The 24021-nt window shown below is 48.7% G+C and overlaps 1 protein-coding gene across 2 annotated transcripts in view; it reads right to left on the reverse strand.

Annotated features, from left to right (window-relative positions):
* Positions 1-20473, reverse strand: part of DRD2 (dopamine receptor D2) — a 62644-nt gene extending 42171 nt beyond the window's left edge. For both annotated transcript variants that reach the window (XM_012659161.1, XM_012659160.1), the window contains exon 1: positions 20270-20473. The gene's annotated coding sequence lies outside the window, so the exon portion shown is untranslated. The remainder of the gene's footprint in view (positions 1-20269) is intronic.
* Between the last annotated feature and the right edge of the window lie 3548 nt (positions 20474-24021).

Raw genomic sequence — 24021 nt, forward strand, 5'->3', positions numbered from 1 at the left:
AGTGTTGGGAAAACTGGCTATCTACATGCAAAAGAATGAAATTGAAAACTTATCTCACTTCTTATACAAGAATTTACTCAAAATGGATTAAAGACTTAAATGTAAAACTTGAAACTGTAAAACTATTAGAAGAAAACAGCAGAAAAGCCAGAAGACACTGGTCTGAGCAATGATTTCTTGCACGTGGCTCCAAAAGCACAGGCAACAAAAACAGAAACAGACAAATGGGATTGCATCAAACTAAAAGGCTTCTGCACAGTAAAGAAAAAAATTAACAAGAGAGAAGCGACAATCTACAGAATGGGAGAAGATATTTGCAAACCAAACACCAGATAAGGGGCTCATATCCAAAATTTATAAAGAACTCAAACTACTCAATAATAAGAAAATAAATGACCCTATTAAAAAATAGGTAAAGGACCTGAATAGACATTTCTCAAAAGAAGACATACAAAAGCCCAATAGATACATGAAAAAATGTTCAATATCACTAATCATCCAGTGAAATGGAAATTAAAACCACAATGAGATATCACTTCATACCTGTTAGAATAGCTATTACCAAAAAGATGAAAAATAACAAATGTTGGGGAGGATGTGGAGAAAAGGCAACCTTTATACACTGTTGGTGGGAAAGTGAATTAGTGCAGTCATTTTGGAAAACAGAATGGAGGTTCCTCAAAAATCTAAGAACAAAATTGTCATAGGATCCAGCAATCCCACTTCTGGGTTTATATGCAAAGGAACTGAAAAAAGTTTGTTAAAGAAATGTCTGCAATTCCACGTTTTTTACAGTATTAGTCACAACGGCCAAGATTTGGAAACAACTTAAGTGCCCATCAACAGACGAATGGATAAAAATAAATAAATATGGTATATATCCACAAAAGAATTCTATTCAGCCTTTAAAAAGAATGAAATTCTGTCATTTGTGACAACTTGGATGAATCTAGAGGACATTATACTAAGTGAAATAAACGAATGAAGCACAGAAAGACAAATACCACAGGATCTCACTTATATGTGGAATCTAAAATTTTGGACTCATAGAACTAGAGAGTAGAATAGTGATTACCAGAGCCTGGAGGTGAGGAAAGGGAAATGTTGGTCAAAGATCAAAGGTCAAAGGGTACATACATTTCAGTTAGACAGAAGGAATAAGTTCTGGTGATCTTTTGCATAGGAAAGTGACTATAGTTAATAATGATGAATCGTGTATTTCAAAATTGCTAAAAGAGTGGATTTTGAATGTTTTCACCACAAAGAAATGATAAATACGAGAGGCGATAGATATGTCAATTAGCCTGCCACGCTCATCCCACATGTGTGCATGTACTGAAGTATCACATTGTACCCCCTAAATAGATACAACTATTATTTTCCAATAAAATACAATTAAACAAAAAGAAGGAAATCCTGCCATGTGCTACAACACGGATAGATCTTGGGGACACTGTGCAGAGTGAAATGAGCCAGGCACAAAAAGACAAATACTGTACGATTCCACTTACATGAGGTATCTGCAGTAGTCAAATACATAGAGACAAAAAGGAGAGTGGTGAGTGCCAGGGGCAGCGGGGAAGGGAAAATGAGGAGTTGCTATTTCATGGATATAGAGTGTCAGCGTGGCAAGATGGAAAAAGATCTAGAGATCTTGTACGACAACGTAAATATACTTAACACTACTGACTGTACACTTAAAGAATGGTTAAGATGGTGAATTTCATGGTATGTGTTTCTTACCACAATTAAAAAAGAAAAGAAAAGACAGCATGGTCCCAAATGGAATTCACCCTCCATCTGGTGCAAAAATGAACGAATGAAGCACTAAGCCCACTGTGGGCCTCCGTGTGCATCGCCTGAGGGGCAGCCACCACCACCGGAGCCACTAGGCTGGGAGATGACCCAACCAGCTCAGGAGGCAAGTTCTGAGAACAAATGCATCCAGTTTATTTACCCAATAGGCATCTGTGTCCACTGTGTGCAAAGCACTGTGCTAGGCCCTGCGGGCTGGTGCAAAGGTAACTCGGTCCTTCTCCTTTAAGCTAATACTGTGGTGAGAGCAGCAGATGAGAGTGCACTGCCAGCTGTTGGAAAGACAGAACTGTATTTGAATCTTGACTGTGTCTCTGCCTTGAATGCGTCACTCAACCTGTGTGAGGCTTGGCGGCCACATCAGATAGAATCTCTTCTTCAGCAGGTCTGGACGATAAATGGACACATGCCTAATACAGAGGGTTGCATTAGTTGATGACTATCCGTTCATTCAATTATAGACAGCTACAAGTAAACAGAAAGCAGGGAAGTCCTCAGCAATAAAAACAGTGACCCTGTTCTCTTGTACAGTGCTTCTTCACGGACTGTACAGTTCTGTTTCTAGGCAGGGGCTTTGAGGATGGATCTACAGAGTTTACAGTACTTCTGCTTCTACCAAGTGGAAAGAGTGCAATAGAGCCAGCTCCCCAACCCCACCGGCTCCAACACCTCCTGCCACTCCTCCAGACTCCGATAACATGGTCCCCCAAGCCCTGAGCTCCAGAATCCCAGCCCCCAACCCCAGAACCAGGACCAAACCATCCAGGGATTTCCCTGGAACAAAAGCTCTGTTTGCATCTAAATGAAAAAGGAGGAAGGGGAAGCTAGGGACCCCCGTTGGCTATGAATGAAAACCCTTTCCATATAAGATTTCCATTTGTCTGCTTCTGCCAGAGTTGCCTCTGAGCTTATTCTGCATGGCAAAATCCAGGCCTCAGAAGTATCTAATTTGGAAATTATGGGCTGTCTGAGTGGCAGCACTCCAGGTCACTGGGTTGATGTTGGTCCTGGCCCCTCTGCAGGCAACAGTTCCAATCAGTGATGGGCTCTGTCACCTAAGCGTTGCTCATTAGAGCCAGGGCCAATTATGTCTCAGCCCTGGAAGCTGAACTAACAGCAAGCAGCCTCTGGTTCCAAGGGCTGTCCCCAGGGGGTGGACCAGGCAGGTCAGCACCAGCCTGGGTTGGGGACAGGCACCAAAGACCTGTGCCCTCCAGGGCAATGGGGAGGCCAGATTGTCAAAAAGGGATTGAAAGGGCAGGACAAGACTTTCTCAGCTTCCCTCAGGCTCCCAGCTAGCTGGTGACACAGCCAGAACCTGCAATTAGAGAAACAACTGCCTGAGGCAATAGCTCAGCTAGTTAAATGGTGCCTGACCTAGGTATTTTGCAATTTTTATACATAAACACACATATCCCTGTAACACACACAGAATGTGTGGGTTTTTTTAAATTATTATTATAAAGTGATTTTCTAGTCCTCATCTTTTGATAAAGGGTGTTCTCAAAAATTTCTTCATTTCATGCTTTGACCTCCTTTTTACTGCATTTGTAATCTCTGGCCCACATGGGCGACTTGGAATGTCAGGTGTAGGCTTACAAATATCATCAGAAAAAAATGACAGGAAAGGCTGTGTTTACTGTTTCTTGATATTTGCTAGTGGGAAACACAGCCCTTTGTGGTTTTTGATGGAGAGACCATGGAATCGCCCCTGCACTGGCGTGGGATTTACAGCTTCCTCCAAATGCATCAGCCAAGATTAAAGCACTAATTTATTTGAAAGGCTATGTATTGGTTTTGATCTGGAAAAAAAAAATTGCTGGTCCATTACAACTCATGCTGTGTGTCTACCACCACAAGCAAGCACTGATTGTGTGTGTGTATGTACACGTGTGCATATGAATTACCATTTCTTGAATGCCCACTATTGTGCCTAGCACCGTGGACTATACGTAAATGAATATATTTAAAAGCAGTCTCCAACTCACTCAAGTTCCAAAACTTTGGAATATATACATTCCTTTATTCATACATTCATTCCACAAATGTTCCGGGTCTACTGTATACTAAACACCAAGGACAGGAAGATGCCCTTATTCACTCACATGCTGGGGACAGTGCCAGGGCGGGGAATGAAGAGGCAAGTCATCACAATGCATTTGTGGAATATATTGTAATGAAAGTGTTAGGGACAGAAAAACGAGTGAGAGAAATTAGAAAAACAGAAAGGAGAAAATATTTAGAGAAAAACAATAAGGAGGCCGGGCGCGGTGGCTCACGCCTGTAATCCTAGCACTCTGGGAGGCCGAGGCGGGCAGATTGTTTGAGCTCAGGAGTTCGAGACCAGCCTGAGCAAGAGTGAGACCCCGTCTCTACTAAAAAAAATAGAAAGAAATTATCTGGACAACTAAAAACATATAGAAAAAATTAGCCGGGCATGGTGTAACATGTCTGTAGTCCCAGCTACTCGGCAGGCCGAGGCAGGAGGATCACTTGAGCCCAGGAGTTTGAGGTTGCTGTGAGCTAGGCTGACGCCACGGCACTCACTCTAGCCAGGGCAACAGAATGAGACTCTGTCTCAAAAAAAAAAAAAAAAAAAAAAAAAAATAAGGAGGAAATGGTTGCAGAAAAATAAAAAGAAGGAATAGTTATTTCAGTTTTAAAGAATGGAGTAATTAGGCCATGGAACACTGACCACCAGGGAATGAAAAAACACCATAAATGGTTATGGAACTTTCCCCATCATACATATACCAGAAAGAATTACTGGAACATAACCTTTAAGTCATGTCCATACCTGGAAAGAATTCAGTCCCCAAAGCAGTGATGTATAGTTACGAATAGTTATAACTAACCTTTACCTAAACATAAAGCATATAAAAAGAAAAACATAGAAGTAGATAGGGTCTTCTCCACTTGCAGAGACAGACCCGTTTCCTCTTAGGAAATGTACTTTCGCTTTGTACCCTTAAACTTTACTCGCAATAAATTCTTCATGCATACTTGCTGAGTGTCTGTCATCTCTCTCCATCGTGTGGGCCAAAGCTTGCAATTTCTCCAAGCCTGAAGCCCAAGAACTGGGGCCGCACTTCAAAATCCAGCCATGGACTGAACCGTGACGAAAGTGAGTAAGACAAACCTGGCATATGGTAGGATTTAATGTGACTTGGGGCAGCATGGGGGTATTACAGCAGACAAGCCTGGGCTAAAATAACTGCTTCAGTTGTTGCCACCTGTGTGGCCTTGAGTACATTTACTTAATATCTCTGAGCCTCGGTTTCCTGATCTGTAAAATGGGAATAAGAATTCCTATCTTTATAGCTGTCACAGAGATTAAAGATGATATGTATAAGGCAGATAATATAGTCAGTATTTAAAAGTGGCGGATATTATTAACTTGGGTAAACTGAATACTGCTGTAGGCAAGAAAGCATTTGCTTATAAAATGAACACCTTAATAGCATATGTGTTTTAAAGCAGGATTTGTGACCCTCAAATGCAGCTCTGGGTAGAAGGATATGGAAGAAGAACAGCTGTTGGTGATCGTAGTCTGTTAATACCGGAAGAGACTTCATCCAATCCAATCCTATCATTTCAGAATAAGAAATCGGCCGGCCATGAAGGCTCATGCCTGTAATCCTAGCACTCCGGAGGCCGAGGTGAGAGAATCACATGAGCTCAGGAGTTCAAGACCAGCCTAAACAAGAGTGAGACTCTGTCTGTACTAAAAATAGAAAAATTAGCCAGGTGTGGTGGCACATGCCTATCTATAGTCCAGCTACTCTGGAGGCTGAGGCAGGAGAATCCCTTGAGCCTGAGTTGGGGTTGCAGTGAGCTATGATGACACCACTGCACTCTAGCTGGGGCAAAAGAGCGAGATGCTATCTCAAAAAAAAATAGAAGACAAGAAAAGTTAAATATACCCAGACCACCAATTAGGGTGACAGAACTGAGACTAGAACCCAGGACTCATGTCTCTAGAGACCTCAGTGAAGGTCCATGCAAATCCAGTTTGCATAGAAAGCCCAGAAGTGGGAGCTTTAAAAAGCTGGTCTCGTCAGGGTAGAGAGTAGAATGACAGCCACCAGAGACTGGGGAGGAGGAGGACGGAGAGAGGTGGGTTAGTGGGTACGAATGTACAGTTCAATAGAAGGATTAAGGCCTAGTGTTCCATAGTACAGTAGAGTGACTATAGTTAACAATAATGTATCATACAGTGCAAAATAGCTAGAAGAGAAGAATTGGGATGTTCCCAACATAAAAAAAAGATAAATGTTTGAGGGGACGGATATCCCAGTTATCCTGGTTTGATCATTACACATTATAAGCGTGTATCAAAACATCACATGTACCCCCAAAGTACAGACAACTGTTATATATCAATAAAAAATACCCCTTCCGCCCCCCAAAAAAGAAAGGAACCCAACAAATTAGCAGATCGCCAAATCTCAAAGAAACTGGGCAGTGGGACCCAAGGAATAGTGCAGTGGGTCTGGAAGAAACGTGCTGGATTCCAGCTCTACCTTTCATTGCTTTGCTCTTCGTGTCCATTCTATTAGGCTTTCTTGGGTCTCTGTGTCTGGTGGACAGAAACTCAGAGGCTCTGATTAGAGGCGCTATCAAATCAACTGTCTTCAGGCAGGCTGCTCATTTCCGCCATTATTCCAGTTCCCCCGTAGGGCTGCTCCAGGGGCTGTTTGCTGGGTACCCTGGCCTCTCCCAGCTGGCACCGGTGCCCCGCCCTCCCCAGCCCTGGCAGCACTTGTGAGCTGGTGGAACAGGGACGGGGCAAAACAGGGGAGGACAGAACATGGGGACACCCAGGTGAGTGGGCTTTCCTGTGCCACAGAGAACCTGGGTCTGTCCCAAGCTGCACTGGCTGTGAGCCCCACCTAGGGAGCCACCCGAGTTGCCAGCCTCCGTAAGCCCCCTGGGGACAGAGACCCCACCCGCTGTTCAAGAGCTCCTTTTCCGGACCAAAGAATGTTCAGAGGCTCTGCTGCGAGGCCCTCTGCCGCAGCCACTCCTGATGCCAGCCTTTGGTGTGGGCACCTCCCTGGCCTGTTGGAGCGCACTGCTCAGAAGGCATGTGGACACTGCTGGCCACGTGTGCTCCTGTCCCTGCTCTTTTCTCCTCTTCCTTACCAGGGCCGTGGTCTCCTGCAGCTGTGACATTACCATGGAGACAGGGTGTGGGGAGATGCCTCAGAGGGCAGAGAGCTGCTCAGGGATGAAGAAGAGATAAAATCCAGAGAAGCTGGGAGGCCCTGGCATCCCGGGTACTCGGGAAGCGAGCGCAGGCCTCCAGCCAAGTCCCAGATGGGGTCTCTGAGGCCTCGAGTCCCAAAGCTGGGCTGGGAACAGCTCCTTGGAAATCCCCTACACCCCCTTCCCCGACACCGTCCCTCCCCTGTCACAGTGAGGAGATTTTCTCTCCAGACTTACTCTAGTCATTCAACACGTAATCACCAAGCTTCTGCTATGGACCAGGTCATCATAGACCAGCACCCAGGTTGGGAGGCCCAGGAGGGCAGGCTCTGAAGGCTCAGCCCCACTGGGAGATGCTATAGGCAGCTCCAAACTTTGGCATGTGGGTGCTATGGCGGGACTGCAGGAAGGTAAATTTGCAAGGCCTTGCAACAGGCTCCTTGTTTGCAGGGGCCCAGAAAACCTCCCTGGCACCACCAGCATCCCCTATGTCCTTGTGGACTGGACTGGCCATCTGGGCAAGCTTAATGACTGGGCTCAGGGTCTAGGGATCATTTCAGAGAGCAAGTCCCCGTCACCCTCGGAGAGGTCCTTGATCTTCTCCTCCTGTGCAGGGAATGCAGATCCCAGCCTCCCGCCCTCCACCCCAACAAAGCTGAATGCAGTGGCTGGAGTCTGGGAGGCCTCCTGACTCCTGTCTCCACCCCACATCGGGGAGCAGCAGTGAAGTGACTTCTGGAAACATGCTGCGCACATGTGCTGTGCATGGTCCAGCTCTGTCCAGACATAGGGTCGTTATTATTACTAGTACCTGGTGGAGATCAGGGACCCTCCTAGCAGCCTGGAGCACATGAGAGGAGAACATTGCTTTGTGTGGGGTGCACTGAGGGTTAAAAGGCTTGGACTTCAGTCCTGACTCTGCCCCTAAGAGACCCTGGGTAACTCACTCAGCTTTCTGAAGCCTCAGTGCTCTCATCTGTGAAATGCGTGCACTAGTCTAAGATCCTGGTGCACAGGAGGCATTTAATAAATGCTCGTAGAATGAACATTGAGTGAACAACTTCAAATCCCTGTGTTTCTTAGGACTACATAAGGCACTCAACGTGTGTACTCAGCCACCACCCTCACTGGGCCTGCACCCAAGTGCCCCCAGAATCCAGCTTCCCATGGGATTCCCCTTTCTGGAACATTCAGGGGACCCCCTTTATTCCCTTCTCTTCCTCCAAATTCCCCTCCCTTACCCCTCACTAACCACTGTGCCAGCAGGTCGGTGAATCCCTCCTAATCCCGAACTCCCAGTTGTACTAATTGCTTTCTTTCTCGTCCTCATTTGCCTTCTAACTCAGGAGCTGAAGCTTCAATTAGATAACTGGGCAGCTTTTCCCAAGCGGGTGACTGGGGGAGAAACCGTCCTGCCCCAGAGGAAGCAAAAGATGTCTAGTGACCAGGATCCAGCAAGGCAGGAAGCTCCCATAGGGGGTAATGTCCCCCCAAGAATTCATGTCCACCCACAACTTCAGAATGTGACCTTATTCGGAAACAGGGTGTTTGCAGATGCAATTAAAGGTCGAGATGGGATCATACGGGGTTAGAGTGGGCCCTGAATCATGGGGGATATCCTTATAAGAAGAGGAGAGAAGACAGAGACGCAGGGGGAAGACTGTCACGTGGAGAGGAAGGCAGGAATTGGAGCGGAGGACTGATGCTGCCGCACGCCAAGGACCTCCAGGAGCCAGGGGAAGCTGGATTCTCCCCGAGAGCCTGCAAAGAGGGCAGGGCCCTCCTGGCACCTCGACCTTGAACTTCCAGCCTGCAGAACTGTGACAGAAAAAGTCTCTGTTGTTTTAAGCCACCCAGTTTGTGGTACTTTGTTCTGGCAGCCACAGGAAACTGATACGCTTCCCAGGTTTACGTGGCCTGCCGTGGTTAAGGAGGAATGTGGCTGTAAGCTCTGCCGAGGTCTTCCCACCTTCCCTCTCCCTCTGCAGACCCTCTTGATGCCCTGGGGCTCGCGGAGCCCACGTGGGCTCGCAGCCATTCTGCTCCATGTGCTTTTGAGCCCATCTCAGCCTGCTCAGTCCTGCAAGAGGACGGTATTCATTCGTTCCCTCATTCATTCATGCAGAAAGTATTTATGGACATCCTACCACCTGCCAAGTATAGGTCAGGGAAGGGCAGGGGAACTACCCCTTCTTCTGTCCCCTTCCTTGCTGCCCAGTCCCTGAGATCTGACTGATGACACAGGCATAGTCAGTATACCTCATTACGTTATCATGGATGACAACAACACAGCATTCAGGGAGCTTTTGCATGTCATCGGATATACTGAGCCGCCACTTGCCTACAATCTGCTTCCCTGCGAGAAAATGGGAACCCTGGCGGCTCCACAGCCACAACACTCAAAGCCGTGAACCCCTCAAAATATACGAGCACTAGCCTGGGCCTACTTTGCAGTTCACATATCTGTATTTTCCAGGCAATGAAGTAGAGCTGAGTAAGAAGGGTCACCAAATCAGCAGTTTTGGACCCAGAAACGAGAAGAAAAAAAACGAGAGGAGGATTTTCGGAGCTGGTTAAATGGGGGGCATTTTCATGCAGCTACCTGAGGCCACACACTGGGGTGCACACCTTCTCTGGCCACTGGGCCTGGGGCAGGGCGCTGGTTCAGGGCGGTGGGAACGGGTCTGGGACTGGCTGGCTGCTAAGTGGCCAGGAGACTCGATGTGTCACTTCCCTCCCTGAGTGCAATTTTCTCACTCAGGCATGGAGAGCTAGTGTGGGTCCCTGAGGTTCCTCACAGCCTTGACATCCCAGGATCCCTCCAGTCTAAATCACCGTAATAAGGTGGAGGATTTCAAGGATGAGTAGAGGATGGCGAGTGCTGCTGTCTTATCATTGTGTGTTTGGGGGGCGTCCCTGATCACAGTCCCACCGTGTACAGTGCAGTGCGCCGGCACCTGGGCCTGAGAGGTGAGGACTCCATTCCTGCCTCCAGGGAGTTCACTACCTAGTAGAGGAAACAGAGCAGTCAAGAGGCAGTTACAGCACAGCAGCTTACAATCCGACACTGCATCCTAGGGAAGTACAGGAGGAGACCTTGGCCCAGGCAGGTGGAGCAGCGTAGGAAGGAAAATCAGGGAAGGCTTTCTGGAAGAGGCGATGGCTGTGCTCAGTTTCAAATGCTGAGTAGGAGTTAGCCTTTAAGGTCAAGGGCTGGCACGTTCAGGCGGAGAAAAAAAGCTTAGCTATGGTATGCTGGGTGCAGAGGAACAACATATGCCAACACATCCATTTTCTTCCCTCTTCTCTGCAGCCTCCGCCCCGTGCATCTCTCTCATCCATGTCTTTCCACCCACTCACCACCCTCTTTTCTCCTTCCTTTTCTTTCTCTCCTGTTCTCTGTAGAGATGGAGAGGAAGGTGATCAGTAAGTTCAGGAGCTAGTGAGGGAGCAGAAGAGAAGAGCAGGAGGATGAGACCTGGAAGGGAGGTGTGCACACGGGGCAGCACCGGCCCGTCTGTCCCTTCTGCCGCGGCTGAGGACACCACTTCCTCTGCAGCCCACAGGAGGCAGCTCGGCCCCAACCCCCATGCCTCCTTACCTCCTCCTCTACCCTCCTATGAAGACCCTGTTCCTTTGAGGTGCACACTGCCCATCCATGACCCCACCAATGCTCTTTGTCACTGTCACCCATAGATTCTTGGTCACCTCTCCTCTTTCATTGAAGCCTTTGGCACCTAGCTCGTGCCTTCCACTGCAACCCAGGTTGTGCCGTCAACTTGGGTAGAAAGCTTCCAACACCTTGGCCTGCCAGCACCTTGACCTCCTCCTCATCTCCCAGTGCGTCGTCTATTTCAATCACCTACTCCCACAGTTGCACCCTGGGCCCTCCATCAGCAAGTACTGCTCCTCTCCGAAGGCATAAATTCAGTTTCCCCACTCTGTGATCCCCATGGCCTCTGCACCCCAGCTTCATCGCTCAGTCACTCCCAGGGTACCAGTTCTCCAACTTGGGCAACACCACCAGTCTGCTTCTTCTATTTCTCCTCCAGTAGCCACAGTCTATCTTGCCTTTACTTTCTGCCTGGCTTAGATTTCTGGCCCACCATTCGTACACTTTGACTGACATCCTTAATGTTCTCGCTTCGTTGTCCTTAAATCACTTTGGCTCTCCCCTCCCCTCATCCTCCGTAGCCCATCAGTTACTGAGTTCTGGGGAACTTGAAATGCCTTTTCAGATCTTTCATGCCTTCCTGTCTCCACTGCCACTCCCTGGTCCAGGCTGCCAGCATCGCTGTCCTGGATAACTGCAAACTTCCCTCGCTACTCTCCTCCCAGGCTTGCATCCTCTACAATCAGTTCCCCCACAGAGCAGCCTCTGCAAATCAGATCAGTGGAGTTATTCCCCTGCTTAAAACCCAGTCCTTCATGATGGCTTCTTATCTCCCTCAGGAAGGAGTCCAGTATCCTTCATAAGACTTCAAGGTTCATAGCCTGGCCCCTGCCTGCATCTTCGGCCTTATCTTGTGCCAACCCCACTTCAAATTCCAGTCTTCAGCCACTGAGCTCCTTACTGCTCCAGGCTCTGACCTGAGGACAGCAGGGTCTGGAGGGAAACCCCGGGCAGAAGGGAGTTCTGATCCAGATCTCCTACTCCCTTATCGTGTGACACTGGGTTCTTCCAAGGATAGCACTCTACACGAGTCAAGGGCCAGCTTGTCTAATTTCCCTATCTGCAATGACATCTTTTCTCCCTCCACAAGAGAGAAGATGGAATTGGGAGCACAGATTGGGAAGGGTGCTGTGGACATTTCCATATCTGCTGCCGATTATGATAAGAATAACAACGGTGAATGTTTTTTTGAACGCTCACCTCGTGTCAGGTGCTGGGTCAGGCACTTTATATGCATGATTCATTTACTTTGCACAAAACCCCACCAGGTAAGTACCACGGTTAAAGAACTACATCTCAAAGGGGTTATAGTATCTTGATAGAGATCACACAGCTCATTACTGATGGGACAAAGATCTGAGCCCATGTCAGTCTGACCTCTGAGTAGGTCCCCTGAATCTCTTTGTTATACTGAATAACTATACAGATGAGCAGAGGTGTATATCCACTTCTTAGAAATGCTTTGGAGAAAGATAGGTTCAAACTGTTACTGCTTTTGGAGGGTCTCAGGTAGAAGGATGCTTATCTTTACCGTTTGAACGAAGGGCTAGCCCAGTTCTCTAAATGCTAAATCCCAGCTTCGAAACACGGAAATCACCCAGAGCACCAAGGACAAGGCCCAATAGCTGCTCTGTCCTACCTGTCTTCAGGTCCCCAGGCTGACCTGAGCAAGCACATCTCTACTGTTCCTCAACAGCTCACCCAATACCTTCTTCTCTATGTGTGCGTCTGACTGAAGCAGGCTCCAACTATTCAACATCCTCCCACTTCCATGCCCTGTGACAACTGTGGAAAATTTCCAGCCAACCTATAGTGTAGTCATGGCTGACGGTAACCAGATAGTGCTGGTTGAGGAGGAAAGAGAGAAGGTATAAAGCATCTTGCTGATGCACTAGATACCTCTAGTGGGGGATGCCTCAGACACTGCCACGCACTATTGTTGGGCTTCAAGCAAATAGGGAGCGTGTGGCTCCGGGGAAGTAAGCCATCCTCCACCTACCCATCACTCACCCACCCACTCACCCTCTCACTCACTCAACAATTTCAGTGATGACCAAGTGCTTAGCATCATTTCAGGTTATAATACGTTCTGAAGAAGTATGAGACAAATTCTCTGCTTCAAAGAGCTCACAGTCTAGTTGGAAAGACAAGAAATGCACAATTGAGAGATTAGCATTAAGATGGCTCCACACAGAAGACTGACCACAGGGGAGACTTTGTGCCATTCGTCACCCAGGGAGATCCCAGACCTTCAGCTATACACATTACTCAAGGAAACGTGTATGGAAACAAGGATCCACTTTGGGGGCCCTGCCATCCTCTGCTTGGGACCCTGGATGCTGGTTTCTGCTTGTTGATGCACTTCTCTCGTTGGCCCTGCCATAAATGAATAAAAAAGTTGAGAGAGCACAGAGTCCAAAAAGCAACGACCTGAGGAAGATGAGCTGGGAACAGAATACCGGCAGCGCCCTCCGAAATCTGCTGTCACTGAGCAGTAAGCATTTGTAATCGGCCAGAGATAGATGCATGCCAATTACAACTGAGTCCTCTCCAAGGAAGGATTCATAGATAAAGGAAAAAGCCAATAAAAGGGAGTAGCTTTCCAGACTGGAGAGTCTCAGGGCCAGAAGATATTGTGTTCCATCTTCCTTTCCCAGGCAGGACCATAATTCATCCAAAAACATGATGGCATCATTAATGACCCGAGAAGAGGGAGAGCAAACGTTTCTGCCAGTTTTGGGGATCTACTCCGTGTGAAGTTCTTTGTGCCTCTCGATCTGGGAAAAGAAAGAAAAGACTCCTTGTCCTTGTATACCAGTATGTTCTCCTTGTTTTTTATTTTTAATAAAAAGTGTCCTGTGCCAGAGTGCACGGCACTGTGTGACATTGCCAATCGGGAAAGCTCCAACCATGAGGTAGTAGATGAAGGACCCAAGAAACCAGGAAGAAAAATTAGGCCTTGGAAAGTCATCACCAGGAAGACCGATACCTCCTTCCGGCTCCCATGGGGTAAGATGGGAATGAATTCAGCTGCACCTAATTCAAAGAAAGGGATGACAAGCAATTTGAACCCCTCTCTGACTCAAGATGAGTAAGAGCTGCTAACAGGTGGAGTGCCAAAGAATTTTGGTGCAGATAAGTAATGGCAGAAGTATAAGCTTGAAGTTTGTGAAAGTTTTAGAAACATAATTTCAGAGGTGTAAATTCAGGGGCTGAATTAGTGCAAAAGGACAACAGCTGAAAGTGTTAAGTTTCTTATTAAAGTTTATTACTTATTAACAATAACAATCATTACAGTTAAGACTTACGGAGTGCTCACTTTTGCCAGGGATTCTTTCAATTGTCTTATCTCTATTACCTTAATTAATTGCTGAGAAACCAAAGGTGATAGAAGTTAATCAGCTTGTTCGTGGTCACATTACTAAATGTCAGAGTCAGGATTCAAATTCTGGGAGTCTAATTCCATAGCCCACAGGCTTAACTACCATACTATATTGTTTTTAAAAGGTTCAAATGAGGGACTAAATATTAGTACACGTCATTCATAAAATTCATAGTAAGGTTCAACAACAGACTAGAAGGCTTTTAGCTTATTACAATACAAACACGTTATTAGACCATTTTAGTGTAGTCTTCAGTGCTGTCGAATCTTAGGAATTCCATCTAGTAGGCAACATATAAATAGTTCCCTTATTTTGAGACTGAAAAAACTGATGCACAGATGAACTGTCCTGCCTGGGGACACCCAAAGCTCTCCTGCCCCTGTCTAAAAGAAAAGCTCTGATCAGCTAGTTTTTAAAAAGAACTCTCATGAGTCACTCCTATGTCTGTGCAGTATCCCAGGCCATCCCACCCCACACCTTTCTGTAAAATCCAGAAGCTTAGTCTTGGAGATGTAACACGTTTTCATTTTTTGGTAATAAGAAAGCAAACCAAAGGCATAAATTTTGCCGTCGTCCTTTTACCTCAAAGAGATATGGGACGGAAGGTGACATCATCACAGTTCCAGATGGCTTGACAGACGATCCGTCCACACCTCCTCCCCTGCTCTGCCCCCCAGGTTGGAGGCTTAGTTGACCCTCCCTCCACTCTGCTCCCATTGCTTGCTGAAGTTCATACACAGTGCATTTCACCCAGAGGGGCCCAGATCCAAAGTGATCCCACAATAACACGTCTTTCCTGGGCCTCATATTTAAGAATCCCATGGCATTATTTCATCCATCCTTCTCCCTTTGCTATCTCCCACCTCACTTTCCTGGCATCTTCTGCAAAGCTCACCACCACTTCAGTTTGTTAAAGAAGTACTATGCAATCGTTCTTCAAAGAGAGCTGTTGTTCTAGACTCTGTCTAGCATAAGACGGATTCAATTCCTTTGAATCTCTACCCTACATATTAGTCGTGTGACCTTGTGCAAGCCACTTACCTCTCTAAGGCCATGTTTCTTCCTCTGCAAAATGGGGATAACAAGAGTTCCTATTTCACAGAGTTGTTGCCGGATCGGGAGTTGCAACGAAAAGCACATGTCAAGTGCTGAGCACAATGCCCTGCACACAGCGAGTGCACAGTAAATGTTGGCTGTTATGGTGATGAGGCCAGCGATGGAGGGACTGGTGAGCAGGGCCACTTGTCAAAAGCAGCCACTCTAAAGAAGCCTGTGAGTAAGCCACTTTCCCAGACCAAGGGTTCCTGGCGATTGCTAGTGATGGTGCTGCCTGGGGTAGCAGGAAGGAGAGGAGGCAATTATACAGCGTGTAGCAAAAATAATTTCATTTCTAATGTCTTTCTCCTGCTGGGCCACTTAGAATCCAAACAATAACAACAAGGCGGGGGTGAGATCGAGAAGGGCGGGCACGTTCTGAAGGAGCCCAGTGACAAGCGGATGGGCCCCAGGACTCGTTCGGCTCCCAGACATCTGCAGGGGAGTGTGGCTGGGGCCACAGCTGCAGTGCTGTGTTGAGCGGCAGCTTCCTAGATTGTAGGACTGCCCAGGCTGTCTGCAAGCCTGTTGATGGGGCCCCTGGGAGCTGAGTCTGCCTGACTCCACTTACCATCCTCTGTCTGGAAGCAGGCTGACGTTACTCAGAGGGCTTCAGGGAAAGCCTCCTTCCCTCCCCTGTCCCTGCAGACAGCAAAGAATTTCCTCATCTCTTCCTGGAAAAAGTGAAAATCCTTGCAAGTGCCATCAGATTATGACAAAATTGCCCAAATTGCACTAAACTGATGCCTGTATTCAATGCATATTCAGCTTCTCCTGCAGGTCCCTGAGAGTCTACTTCTCCTCTGCTCCCACCGCCATACACTGCCCCATACTCCCCCAAATGCCCCAGCAGCTCCCAGCCCTCCGAGCTTGGAACACGGCAACAGCACAGCCTCTCCTGCCCAAGGGAGGAGGGAGTCCCCAGGCCCCAGTGCGTCATCTCTGGCTCCTCCCTGTACACTGGAGCCAGCAGGGGCCTTGGTTCCTCTGCAGAGAAACATTCCCATGTCTCGTAGGGGGAAAATGAGCTGCACCCTCCAGCTGGTATCCTGACTGCCAAGGGTGTGATTTAACCCATTTATCAGATTGAGGTGAAAGGGATAGGAAGAAGAAAATGGGCAATTCAGAGGGCAAGTTTCTCTCTTTTCTCGGGACCAAAACTGAAGCAAACCAAGTGGCTGCATCTTGTAGTTTTATTACTCCTCCATTTCCATGTACTGACACTATAATCAAGCTATTTTCCAAGTGTATGCATTTGGATAATATGATTCTAACACTTAAAAAAAAATAAGAAAGCCATCTTCAATTACACTGGTGATGGGACAGGTGAGAGGCAGCAGGGTATGTTAACAATGGATTCTAACACTATTAGAGTAATTTTAAAAACTGGAGATAATATCAGTCTACCACCCAAAATTGGTAAATAAGCAATTTGCACATCCTTGGTGGCTCCATTTTGTATCCTGGAGAGCTGAGGGTTTATACATAATCCCAAAGCCAAACCTTAGAGTCGTCCCAGGGCCACAAGATGCCTTATTGGAGGCTGGAGGAAGGGGAATGGTGCTGGGTTCAGCCACAAGGCCACCTGCAGAGGAGGGTGCCTGCTGAGAAGCTGAACCACGCTGTGGCCTTTCTGCTGCCTGTGGTTTCCAAGTGTTTCCTAAAGGTAGGATGCTCCTCTGCTAAGCAGGGCTTCTGGTAAGATAGAAAAGCTTTGGTTGCTGAGTCCAATTCCGGTGCCCAGAAGGTAGAAAGTTTACAACACTCCTTTTTTGGAGAATTTTAATAACAGGATAAAGACTACCATATTTCCGACTCCCTGTTTGGAGTCAGGGCCTTCAGGATGACTTCTGAGGAGCCCAAATGATCTAAGGATCTAAAGTCCTGTAAACTACGTTTCAAGGCAAATGTGAATGACTGGGCTGCTGTTCTAAGTTGTTTTCAAGACCTCAAATCTTAGATTATTGTAACCTGCTGATGTATAGTCTGATTCTGGGAGATACTGCAAATACGGCTTCAGAGTCCTGGCATTATAAAATCCCAACTTTGATTCTCCTCTCCCTTCCTAGGTGCTGAAACACCTTCACTGCTGGAGAGTCATAGGCATTAAGCCACAAAGGATGGAGAAGTAGGGGGAGACAAGGCAGAAAATATGAGTCCCTGGAAGGGGTGGGGTTGGCTCAAGAAGCTCTCATCATACCTGCCCCTCCTGGGCTGTGCACGCACACATGCATGCATGCATGCATACACGCACATACACCGTGCTGCCTTCACAGCCACCCTTCTTCCTTAACACCAAAATGCAACTTTCCCTTGCATGGGATATGGAGACAGCTCTCTCCAGCCGGAGTCCGCATATGGTTCCCCTTACACGTGTTCACCCAGAGGATGGTGACCTCAGACCAATCTGGCTTCAACAGGACACTCTCAGGAGTATATGAAGCCATACTTCTGATGAGACCCTAAGCTCCTCTTTGCTTCCCATGGCATAAGAGGAGGAACATAAGGGTTTCTCTTAATTTCAGATTCTCCTACACCATTCTCCAGATTATAATTGCATGTTCCAGACAGAAATAATCCAACTTTGCGGGTGAGGGTAGAAGACATACCGGCCCACAAGCGTCATTACTGGCCTTTTCACCCCTACAAGCCTCCTAGCTTGTGGAACACAAGAACCTAATCAATACAGTCAATATGTCACTGGCAGCAGGGCACGAGTGGCTACCAGCCTTGGGGAACATGACGTGCTACTAGGCTGAACTAATCACTCCTTGGCATTTCAGGAGCAGTTAGGTTAACAGATCACAGCACATGCATAATGAAAGACAACAACTCACCCAGAGGGGAGGGTAGGAGGAACGCACTAGGTTGGCCCCCAGAGAGGGGCAGTTAGTATTTACAGAAGTCAATCTGAAGCCATATTGGTGATTTCTAAAGGGGCCAAAAATCTATTTTAGAGAGAATAAAAGCCCAAAGGGTCCTGGGGGAGAGGCAATTGGATTGCACCCTTAACTGCAGCAAAGGGATTGAATTGGGGATAGTCCTTCCACCAACAGTCCTACACTTGAAGAATTTAACAGATGTGACTTCAGGAGACAAGGAGAGAGATTAAAGACCTTAATTTTGATAAATTTAAAATATATGAAATTTAGGAATATTCTAGATATCAGCAAATGGTTGCTACGGTATGTGATTCTTTTAACTCTTAAAAATGTATTTTTACATTTTCAAAAGATTTTCCTTCCTAGAACACCTGCTACCAAGTTTATGTAAAATAAACTTGCTTTCGATTTTCAAAATAAAATAAAATTCATGCAGACTCTCTGTGGAGTCTCACTTTTTCAGAGATGATTTCCTAATTCAGTGTACATATGAATCACCCAGAAATATTGTTCAAATATAAATTTCTGGCCCCCGCTTGAGATTCTCATTCAGCAGTTTTTCAGGGAAGAAGCAAAAATATGCATTTTTAACCAGTTTCCCAGGGAGTTCATTTAAAAAACAACAACAACAACAACAACAAAATACCCCTTAGAGAATGCTGCCCAGACCTCTGCAAGAAATCAGAATCTCTCCAATGTCCAGGCATCTTTCATTCTCAGGCTGCGAAGGGAAGGCAGAAGGAACTCAGAATGTTCTTTAAGAGACCAAGGCTGAGACTACCTTGGCTCTCATTTTGCTCTAGGTCTGACAACCTCTTCACTGTCTGAGTTCAGAGATGGCATCAAGCTCCCTTGGAAACAAATGTGCTAGGAAGTTTGAACACTAAGCAGAGAAGTCCAAGGTGGGGGTGGGAGCTGGAACCAGGGAAATCAGCTTGCTGATTTTCTTGAAATTGTTCACACTGACCACAGTCTCCCTCTACCCACCCTCATCAAACAGCAGCACAAGGGGAAAGATGAGAAAAATGATTTCTTTCTCAAGTGGTCCTAATGCTGCAGGATGAATCAGGCATAAGCATGAGTATTTTCATCTGAAGGGGGGGGGCAGGTAGCATCGCTGAACACCTAGTTCCTAGTTCCCTAGGGAGGAGCAATGATTAGCCTAAAAGGTTTGTAGCTTGGTCAAAATCAGAAATGGTTGGATCTGCAGAAGTATCTGGAGAGGGATCCACAAAGTGCTTGCACCTCACCAAACCTCCAGGTGCCCCAGAACAAAAAGTAGTGGGGTGCCAGATGGGGCGACAGTGACTTGCTCAGACAGCTTCCCTGTGGCTGAGAGCAAGGGCCTGTCCCTATGGAGCTGCAGTGCTGTGACTTGTGTCCATGGCGAAGCCTGTTATGTAGACGCACACGCACCCTCTTACCTCTGCTCTCCAAGAGGAAGCGCTCACAGACTGCCGGCCGCAGACAGGGATGGGGACGCGCTGTCTGGCGCTTAGAGCTGCCTCTTGTTTCCGCACATCGCTGGGCTCTTGGCCCATTCCAGAGCCGGACAGTCACCCTCCACTACTGCTCCCACCGTCATTCGCACTCCCAGGTCCAAATGGATCTGGAACCCCAGCCTCCCTCCCGGACTGGGTCCCAAACCCAGAGAAGGTGTAGGAGAACGAAAATTCAGGACCACGGACAGCGGCAAACCAGGGAGTGGGAGAACAGAGCCAGAACCCGCCTCTCCCTCATCCTTGGCTTTTGCCCTTACGAACTGAAGTCTCAGGTCGCACAAACACGGAGTTGCCAAAAACAATCCTTCTTCCTGCGGGGTGGTCGGAAACTGGCCGCGCAACTGGGTCCCCAGGCTCGGGTGCCGGAGGAGAGTGCCCTTGTCGGGGCTCGCTCTTGGCGCTCCCCGGGGAGGCTGCCTCGGCGGGCCGGTCCGCTCATGCCCGGCCGAGGATTCTCGCCTGGGCAGCGAGAAGGATACCGAGAAGCAGGGAGAGGGGATGGCAGCGCCGGGCTCCGGACGTCCCCAGGGCAGCGTCCCGACGGAGAGTCGGTGGAGAGCCCGACCCCAGGCGGGCTGTCCTGGGCAGGCAGCGCCGAGTGGCCGGACAAACTTCTGGTACCGACCGCGCCGCCTTCGGAGCTCCCTCCTCCCCTCCGGCGACCCTGCCCGGGCCCGGTGTCGCCTGTCGGCCCATCCAGCGGGTGCTTACCTTCAAGCCATAGGGCGCCCGGGGGCAGAGACGGCGCCGGCTGCCCGAGGCTTCCAGCTCCCGCCGCATCCACGCGCGGCCGCCCCTCCGGCAGCCGTCCGGGGCCGCCGCTCTCCTCGGCGGGTCCCTGGCTCCCGGCCCCACCGCGCCGTTCAGAGCCCCGGCGGGCAGCCGCTCGGCCGGCTCCGGCCCGCGGGGAGCAGTGGACCGGCCGCGGCGGGGCGGGGCGGGGCGGAGCCGGGCGCGGGGCAGGCGGGCGGGAGTGCGGCGCAGCGGCGAGGCGCGGAGGCGGCGCGGTGCGCGCGGGGGGCTGCCGCTCCGGCACTGAAGCTGGACAGCTCCACGGCGCCCGGGCGCGGGGAGCGCGGGAGGGAGGGGGCGGGGCCGCCCCGGCCACGAGGCGCCCCGGGGCCCCGCCCCTGGGACAAGCCCCGCCCCGCCCCGCCCCGCCCAGCGGTTTTGTGCCTACTGGGCCCGCCCGAGCCTTGAGGGGGCAACGAAGGGAGCGAGGGATTCCTTCATCCCTGGCTTTGAGGCGGGAACCGAGCCTCCGACTGCCCACCGCTCTGCCAGACACACCCAGAGTTGCACACTGTGCACGCAGAGCTGCCTCGGTCTAGCGTCCTCATCTGCTTGGCAGTCCTCTTTGAGGACTCAGAAGCGAAGGGTTGTGGAGGCGCCACCCATCCATGGAGTCAGGTAAGGAGGAGGAGGTATCCAAGAGGTCCAGGATCCGTTTTCTAACTTAAGGTCTTGGAGACTGTGTGATCAGTTCTGTTGCTTGACTCTTCCAGAGGAAAGTCCTGCTTGGAGTTGACCTGAGATGGAAATGCAAAAAGAGGCCTCTGGGCTTCCAGCTCACCTTTGACTCCAAACTGAGGTGTGTGCAGTGGGGAGTGGGGAGAGGGAGCAAGTGGGGTGATGGGGAGGGTTGTTCTGCTGCCGCCCCTGCCCAAATTCATTCGGGCTGCAGAGAATCCTCTTTCTCCCCTTTCCCTCCTCTCTCCTTTATGTTCTTTCTTCTTCAGCAATTAGTGACAGTCTTCACTTTGCCATTCTCTAGGTCAGCTTCAGGGGTCCCAGAGAGAAATATAACCAGGCCCCTGCTCCCACATCCTGCCCATCCAGAGAGGAGACCTCCGGGGAAATACCTGTAACATACCATGCACCTGTGGCTTAAACGGGTGCTGTGAAGCACAAAAAAGCAAGACCTCACATGAGCTAGGCCTTGAAGGAGAAATACAAGTTCCCATGAGGGAGAAGCTGGCACAGCATTCCAGCCATAAGGAACAGTACGGACAAAGGACTGAATTTACGTAGCAGGGAGTCAGCCCTGCACGGATACTATCAAGCCACTCTGGACCACAAAGATTAAATTTGTCTCAGCATTTCCTCCAATGACACCCACAATTATAGAAAGTTAAGGTTGGAAAGGACTAGCATTCATCTAATTCCTCTTCACTTCAAAAGGGGAAACCGAGGCCCAGAGAGATAGAGTGCCCTTGTAAATCCCACAGAGATCCAGCACCGGACCAGTCCCCTTCTCCTGAAGCACAAAACATCATTTCTCTCAAACACAGCCATCTCTGGAGGGACTTGGGGGAGGGCAGGCTGTGAGGGGAGATGCTTCCTCCCTGCTCCCTACCTTTGACACTGTCATGTGGATCTGGACTGTCCCCTCCTCCTCTAAAGTCTTGACAGGGAGATATTACAACAATCAGCAATCCTAACATTTTGCCACATTTGTGTTGAGAGAAAACATTACAGACATGGTTGAAATCCCAGTGTTTCCCTTGTATACCCTCGGGCCATTCTTTCCTAGGTTTAATCCACTTAAGGGGAGAGTCATTGCCTCCCAACTCGGCATCTCTGCATGGGTTGAGGACAGTCAGACTAGACAGAGCACCTGGGTGGGTGTCCTGCCTTTGTCACCTACCAGTTGTATGACCTTGCCTAAATTGTTTACTTTCTCTGAGCCTCAGTTTCCCCATCTTTAAATTGGGGCTGATAATACCTATCTCTCTGGTCTGCATTGAGGATAATAGACAAGGACATCTTAGACAATGGTAACATGGACAACCTCTGGCTGCTCTGAGACAGGAAGTGTAGCCTTGCTCAGTCTGGATGTGGACGGAGGAGCAGGATGACCTCCACTGGGATGCACCAACCCAAGGACACTGTTGCTCCGTGCTGTGTTTTTTACCTCAATTTTACATGGCTGAGTGGATTTCATGCTGGCTGTGAGTGAGACGGATGGATCTTTTAGTTTTCAATTAGCAAATGCCTCGCTCTTTAAACAAGCGGCACAGCAAACAGATGCACTGAGTGATTGATGACAGGGAACATCTGCGGCCAAGTGGCGGCTGCAACAGAGGCCCCCGGCTCCTGGGCTGTCAGGGCCCTCTGGAGGTCGTTTGGTGCCTCCCCTGCCTCCAGGCAGAACTGTACCCAGTCCACGTAGTCCAGGTGGGGGCAGGGTGTCCCTTTTCCTTACAGCTTTCCTGGAAAAGAATCCACAACAGCCTCCTTGAATTTCTCATCAATATGTGCAGAGCCGTGGAATCAGGAAGTTCTGTCTGATGCGCTTCCTAAATCTTTAGTTTATTTCTACCCTTTTCATTGTTGAAAATAGTAAGCAAATGGATAATAATGGGAATCAGGGGTTGTCTTAGTCTGTTTGGGCTACCATAACAAAATACCATAAACTGGGTAACTTACAAACAACAGACATTTATTTCTCACAGTTCTGGAGCTGGGAAGTCCAAGATCAGGGCGCTGGCAGATTTGGTGTCTGATGAGGTCCAGCTTCTGGTTTGTAGATGGTGCTTTCTTGCTGTGTCCTCACATGGTTTAAGGGACAAATGAGCTCCCTCGGGCCTCTTTTATATAAGCACCAATCCCATTCATGAGGGCTCCATACTCATGATCTGATCACCTCCCAAAAGCCTCACTTTCTAATGCCATAACCTTGGGGCTTAGGATTTCAACAGTGGAATTTTGTGGGCGGACACAGATGTTCAGACCATAGCGGGGATGGGAGATGGTTTGGGGGGCAGGCGGGGGTTTCGTTGGCCCACTGCAATAAGGAAACAGAGAATAGGGAGAACTAGAACTTCCTCCCATGCTCCAAGAACTACCCTCCGAGGTGGAGAACGAGGGCTGGCTGGGGCCTGGAAAGGAGGGCCCTTCACTGGTCTCCATCAAATGCTGATGCACCCCAGAGAGACACAGACTGTCACAGCCCGCTTCTGAAAATCACCCTACAAAAAACAAGGGAAATGCCTTCATCTGAAGAGTTAGATCACAGAGCCAGGTAAGGTCAGCTGCAACATTGGAGTCACACAGGACTTTGTTCGCCTCGAAACTCCACGACCTTGGGAAGTTCTGAACATCTCTGAGGCTGTTTCCTCCATTGTGAAATGGTAATAGAGAGCTATATCACAACGCTATTGTGACAATGACGCAGGAATGACAGCTGACACATATTGGTGCTCAGTGGGTTTTCCCCTCTTACAGAAAGCCTCCACTGCAGAGTGCTGAACGAAAGGCAGACACCCTCGGTGTGGTGTTCTGACTCTTGATTTCTTAACCTATTTTGCAGATGAAATCTGGGCCCCTATTTTCACACTCTGGGAATTTTTCTTTGCTCATTCTCCTCTGTCTTTTGTCATTTTGTTCATGTCCCATTTGCAAATGACTCTGGGAGCACGAGGGGGGCAATCCATCTGGGTCAGAGGAGGTGTGGGGCAAAA

The sequence above is a fragment of the Propithecus coquereli genome, unplaced genomic scaffold, assembly GCF_000956105.1.
Source record: "Propithecus coquereli isolate 6110/MARCELLA unplaced genomic scaffold, Pcoq_1.0 Scaffold6, whole genome shotgun sequence".
Taxonomy (NCBI): Eukaryota; Metazoa; Chordata; class Mammalia; order Primates; family Indriidae; genus Propithecus; species Propithecus coquereli.